Here is a 7,226-nt window from a genome sequence, read left to right on the forward strand (position 1 = left end):
GAGACAGAGGGAGGGGGAGAGGGAGGGAGAGGGAGGGGAGAGGGAAGGAGGAGGAGAAAAGAGAGGGAGGGAAGGAGAAAGAGGGGGAGGGAGAGGAGAGTGGAAGAAGAGGGATGAAAGAGATGGAGGGAACAAGGAGAAGAGAGAGACAGAGACAGAGACAGAGACAGGAAGGGAAGGAGGGAGGAGATAGAGGCCGAGGGGAGATTGGAGGAAGAGGGATGAGAGATAGAGACAGAGGGGTTAGGGTTAGGGGAGAGAGGGGGGAGAGGGGAGGGGGAAAGAGGGAGGAGACAGAAAAGGAAGGGAGAGGACGGAGAGAGGGAGGGAGAGGAGAGTTATCTTTATACGCTTCTGTGTCACCGAACTAGGGATTCCTTAACTCTCTACCTGCAAGTCACCCAGAAGTCTCTCAGTGCCAGAACTACTTTCGCTCACCCTTCAATAACCCAGACGCTCCCTCCATGTTACCACCTTTGGCTCTCGCTCGCTCGCTCTCCACTTTCCCTGCCACTGGGTTGAGCAGAAGGCGGGCAGGCGACGCGCAATTGAACCAGCCAGCCTGCCAGCCTGCCTGCCTGCCCGCCTTCGGAACCTTCCCAGGCGCAGCATCAACCATGTTGAGAGGAGCATCAACCATGTTGTTGAGAGGAGAGAACAGGCTCCTTGACTGACACAAAGAAAACCCCTCCATCCGAACTAAAAGGAGAATTGCCTGCATAGCTAAATCAAAATCAGTAAGTCAGCTAAGACAGAAGTGAAAAGAAAGGAAAGATCTTGTAACAGCGTGCTTAGTCTTGGTTAGAAGCACTCAAATTTCTACAGTGGAATTTTCCTCGGAAAGTGGGACTCAAAGGAGGAAAATAACTGTGATTAATGATCTGGAGTGACTGTCAGATTTAGTAAAAAAAAGGTATTGCAACTAGAAGTAACTTTAAAAGTAAAGGACAGATTGGATTAGTTAACCCAAATCTCTGGACTGTATTATTTTTTTATTTTTTTAGTACTATTCAACTTGAAGAAAACTATTACAAAACAATCTTATTCAGAGACACACTGATTGTAGTTAAAGTGTTTTAATTCAGAGAGTTTTGCTCTCTTTCAAAAACCCAGCGTGCTTTGAACATCCTGTTACAGCCTTTTGTTTACAGAGCAATAACAGCAGCATTCAGAGCAATAAATTCCTCTTACCCAGTCTATCACAGCTGCTAGAAAAACAAACAACCCTTTCCTTAAAGACTCTCAATACTACCTCATTACTTTAATCAAACACCCATTAATTCATTACCTCAAAACTTACAACTTTTCTACCTCATCATCTACATCAATGATTAGATAATCAATTTCTATAAAATATTTTATTAATGGTTTAATTGATTTATTGTATTAATTGATTATTGTGATTAGAGTGTTTAGTGCAAAGAGTGTGATTATTGACTAGTTTTAAAGATCAAGATTCATGTAATTTAATTGATTAGTAAAATCAGTGATTTAGTGAATTTAATTGAACAGTGTGACTAATGATTAGTGTAATTAATTGATTAGTAGTTAGTGTAATTAATTGATTAGGTTGATTGTTGCTTAGGAAATTATCTGACTAGAGAGATTACTGCAATTGATTGATTGGTGTGATATTGGCTATATTGATTACCCAAAATTGTTCCATTAATTAATTCAATCAACGTACTATCTTAACAAACCTACCATGCCAAGAAAAAATCCAATGCCAAACCACAACCTAAAGAGAATTTAATCCCCAACAATGAACCACAAGACTCCTGCACATGCCTTAAATGCTACAAAACTCTAAAGGATAATGAAAACTCCATCAAATGTTCTCTGTGTAACAAATACGCTCATCATGACTGCTTGGGATTACCCAAGCAATTGATTCAATACCTAAAATCATCCAATGAGTTTCCATTTCTCTGCAATTCATGCAGACCCATACTGGATCTGTTGGAAAGAGTCGATACCATTGAAACACGATTAACATCCCTTGACACCAAAGTAGCATCCCTGGACGCCTTAATAGAAAGATTATCCAACCTCAAAAAAAAGACACAATGCAAAAACCTGAACACCCAATAGCTACAAACCATATCTCTACTCAACAACCACAACCCAATCCACAAAAAAACATAACCCAGACAAATATTGATATCCCAATCCTCATCAGAGAGGCTGTTGAGCGTGAGCGGAAGCGTCCAAACGCCATCTTATTTGGTCTAGAGGGCATCAATGAAAATGATGACATCACAACTGTCGAAACATCATCAGTGATTATCAAGCATCAACCATCTCCCCTGATGAAATACTTGACATTTCCGCATTGGCGAGAGCTCAAAAACAGTGACGGCTCTGTGACCCTACGCTTCTGCAGGGTCATTTGCAAAAATGAATCAAGCAAGCGCAAATTCATTTACACTATAAATTCACTCGCCAAAACCAACACCAACCATAAGAACCTCCGTTGTAGCCTGACCTAACCATACAGCAACGTGCCCGCTCCCGTGTACTCCGCACTGAACTCAAAAACGTCTCGACAATGGGAGAAGGACCTGTGCATTGACTACCATGCTGACTGTATCAAAAGTAAGTCACACATCCCACAACTCAGCTTTAACCTTCAACCACAACCCTACCTCAACCAATCCACCATCACCCAAGACTAGGCATGCACGCCCCTAACTACCTCAACTCCAACTACTGCTGGCCTTAAATGCAAGCTACTCAATGCAAGAAGCCTTGTAAATAAAATACCTGAATTTTTCCTCCTACTAAATATGGCTAAATTCGACATTATATTTGTCTGTGAAACATGGCTCAATGCATCTCTCCCGACTCCATTACCACAGTAAGAGACTATCATGTTTACCGATCAGATCGTGAAATTCGTAGAGGAGGTGGTGTTGCTATCTTCTACAAAAAGTCCTTACATCTAAAAAATATCCAAGTTACCCAGGAGCTTGCTCTTCCTGAGACCATTATCTGTGAACTGTCCTTAAATATCACAATTCGATTCTTACTATGTTACAGAGCACCTGATTATGACATTGAACATGTAAACAAGCTAAATACACTACTAACATGGGCAGCATCCTGCCCATACCCTTTATCTTTCTTGGTGATTTCAATCTGCCTCATATTGACTGGACCCTAAATGAATGTACAACTGAAACCATACATGCAACCTTTTACAATGCTGTTACAAATCTGGGACTGGAACAGCTAGTATCCAACAACACTAGACTAAACAACTGCCTCGATCTCATCTTCTGCAATAGTTTGAATTTAATTTATGGAATACAAACTAAAGAACCCTTTTCAGCAGTGACCACAATATGATTGACTTTTGTCTAAACATACGTCCACACAAAAACACCACAATGATGTGATCCCCAATTATAATTTCAAAAAAGGCAACTATGATCTTATAAACAACGATCTCTCATCCCTTGATTGGCAATCTCTATTCAATGGATGCAATACTGTTGAAGACCATTACAACATATTTTTACTTGAAGTCAAAAGAGTCATAAAACTATATGTACCAACAACTACTCCCAAAACAAAACAAAAAAACAGATTGCCCATAACAATAAGGAAACTTCAATCCAAAAGAGATCACTCTGGCGGAAAAACAAATCTGGTCACGTTGCCAATTTCAAAAGCCGATACAAAAATTTATGCCACCAAATAAAGACCGAATGCACCAATTATCATATTAAACAAGAGGAAAACCTTCTAAGCACCAATTCCACCAATGCTTTTTACAATTTTGTAAACAACAAACTAAAAGATTCAAGGTCCATCCCACCCCTGATAGGACCTAATGGTAAAAGACTGCAATGACGACACCATTAAAGCCAACATCTTTAACACATTTTTGGCTCAGTATTTGTAAACAGCAATGGATCATGCCCAGCATTTCCTAGCCGAACCACAGATAACTACAGTGATCTAATACATATCGATTTTACAGAAGACAATGTTGAAAAAGCACTACGCAATCTAAAACCATCCCTATCTATTGGACCGGATGGAATATGTGCCTATCTCTTAAAAAGTTATCCACTGCCATAGCCGAACCTCTAAGCATAATCTTTGAAAAATCTTTCAGGACCAGTTCCTTGCCTAACCTATGGTCACAAGCCACAGTCATCCCCATCTTCAAAAGGAGACCCTTGCCTAGTTGAAAATTACAGACCAATCTCCTTATGCTGCGTCACCTGTAAAGTCATGGAATCAATTATTAACCAATCCATCATCCTCCACTTAGAGACAAACAACCTACTCTCAATAAACAATTTGGTTTCAGAAAAAAGCTATCCTGTAATCTGCAACTCTTACACTGCAAAAACATATGGACTACACAACTTGATCAGGGCAAAACAATAGATGCAATCTACATAGACTTCTGTAAAGCCTTTGATTCAGTGGTACATGACAAACTACTACTAAAAATAAAATCCTATGGTATCTCTGGACAACTGCATAACTGGATAGAAGCATTCCTGTCAAACAGACAACAAATGGTCAAAATTGGGAGTGTCCTATCAAATTCTGTACCTGTCAATAGTGGTGTCCCCCAAGGCAGTGTTCTAGGACCAACTCTCTTCATACTCTACATAAATGACCTCTGTGATCATATTAAGAGCAACTGCGTTCTTTTCGCTGATGATGTAAAGCTGTTCAATACCACAGACAATACTGCTACCCTTCAAAAGATCTTGACTATGTATCAGAATGGTCAAACAAATGGCAACTTCAAATCTCAACAAATAAATGCTCTGTCTTACATATTGGCAAAAAAAATCCGAAAATAAAATACAAGCTGAATAGTCAAGATCTTGTTGATGATCCAAGCTCTGTAAAGGACCTTGGAATACTCACCTCTAATGATCTAAGTGCTAGTGCCCACTGCAACTACATAGCCAAAAGGCATTAAGAGTTGTTAACCTAATCTTACGTAGCTTTTTCTCTGGTAATATCACACTACTAACTAGAGCATACAAAACATTTGCTAGACCAATACTCGAATACAGCTCATCAGTCTGGAACCCACATTACGTATCTGATATTAGCACAATTGAGAAAGTCCAGAAATATTTCACAAGAAGAGTTCTCCACTCCTCTACTCGTTGTAGAATACCTTATGCCACCAGACTTGAAATTCTAGAACTAGAAAACCTTGAATTCGCCGTCTTCGGTCTGATTTAAGCATGGTATATAAAATCATACATTGCAATGTCCTACCTGTCAATGAATACTTCAGCTTCAACCATAACAACACAAGAACACACAACAGATACAAACTCAAGGTTAACCGCACCAAGCTTGACTGCAGGAAATACGACTTTAGCAACAGAGTGGTCAATGTCTGGAATACTCTACCCGACTCTGTAGTTTCTTCCCCAAACCCCAAAAACTTTAACCTTAGACTGTCTACTATTGACCTCACCCCTTTCCTAAGAGGTCTGTAGGGGCGTGCATAAAGCGCACCAACGTGCCTACCGTCCCTGTCCTATTGTTTCTTTTATTTTCTTTTATTTTTCTTATATGTACTCATTTCATGTATTCATAATTATGTATACACTTTTACTTATCTCGTAAACAATTGACAAATAAATAAAATAAAATAAAATAAATAAATAAAACCATTGCTCGGTTGCTCAGCTCCGCAGCCCCATGTTCATCAGGCAGGCTCCAGACGCTTTATGATTGATAACACCGCGCCTGGCCTCGCCGAGCCATCAATTTTAAACCCAACCCCACCCCAAATCCACGCCTGCCTGCCTGCTTGCCTTTTCCCGAGCCAGCACGGAGCCCGTTCCGTCTCCCCGTCTGTCTGTCTCTCTCTCTCAAATGGATGCCCTTCCCCGGCTCATAATCCACACGGCCTGGTTAGATAGGCAGGTCCGTTACTCAGCCGGCGTGACTCGGAGTCTCTCCTTACTGACATGTTTATGGGAGATTTAGGCGGAGAATTAAAAACTGGCGGGAAAAGTCAGCTCCCGGGAAAAGGGAGGGCGGGGGCAAAGAAAAAGAGCGGAGGGGTTCCGGGAGAGAATTAGCGATCCCCTTCTCCAAATCTGCCTCATTCCTGGCACTGGCTAAGGTCAATAAAGGAAAAACCATACATAAATAGAGCTTTGCTCATGACCTTTACGGCATCCGTCAGACAATGTAACCGCATTTTCAAACAGAGAAGAGAGAAAAATATTTATGAAGACAGTTGAATAGTAATAATAATAATAATAACCAGAAAAGTAAACTCGGACCCCTCCATTTCAGTTCTGTGATATAATTCAGCCAAATGTTTCGTCTATAGTCAACATCCAAAAGCAATTAAACTACCCTCATTAAAGTTATTTATTGAACTGCCTGCTCTAGATAGAAGGTGGAGGGAAAACGAGAAGAGGGGGGTGGATGTTGGGCTAAACTAGCTCCATTTCCCAGCAGGAGAAGGAATAAACAGATACTTAAAAATTAATTAGAATTTAAACTAAGAATAAAATAAAAGGAGAAGGCTGCTGGGGAAAGGGAGAGGCATGTACCAAAGAAGAAGAAGAAGAAGAAATGAAAACATAAACCATAAAATATACTTGGGCCCGAAATTCTTAAAAGAGCCATCAGATCCAAAAGGATTTAAACTAAACTAAAGTTGTTTGGTGGATTTTACTGGTGAATTTGTCCTGTTATTTTTGGCAGGCAGGCCAGCTTGATGCTGCAATCGCCAATCACCACTCCAAAACTATTCATGTTTCAGCTAAGGCTATTCAATCTGGGTTGCTCAAATCCAGCCAATTACAGCTAGATGGTAGCAAAGAGATATATAGCGACTTATATCTCTTTGCTGACATCTAGTGGTGCTCTGGCTTCTTGCCACCCAGATCAGGCAGTCCAACTGAAGCCCCATTTGGTTCACTGAGGTCTACAATAAAAGTTTGCTGACCTAAGAATGATGACCTAAGAAAAATCTAATTGCAAAATCTTCCCTTATCACCGAATATTTTAAATCAATTAAGGACAGTACAAGTTGCTTCTTTTTGTGTAGTGGACACTTGTTTGGTGGGGGCGGAGGACATTGTACCCATTGTTTCTTTGGGTAACAATATGCTAAGACAGGATCACATCAGGGAAAGGTTTTAAAAGAAGCAAAGACTGGTGGTGGGGACCCTCTTTGTTAACCACTGAACTCTCAAAATGCTAGTAGAATTTTA

Source organism: Pseudonaja textilis, chromosome 2, assembly GCF_049901715.1.
Source record: "Pseudonaja textilis isolate UNSWEBS1 chromosome 2, rPseTex1.2, whole genome shotgun sequence".
NCBI lineage: Eukaryota > Metazoa > Chordata > Lepidosauria > Squamata > Elapidae > Pseudonaja > Pseudonaja textilis.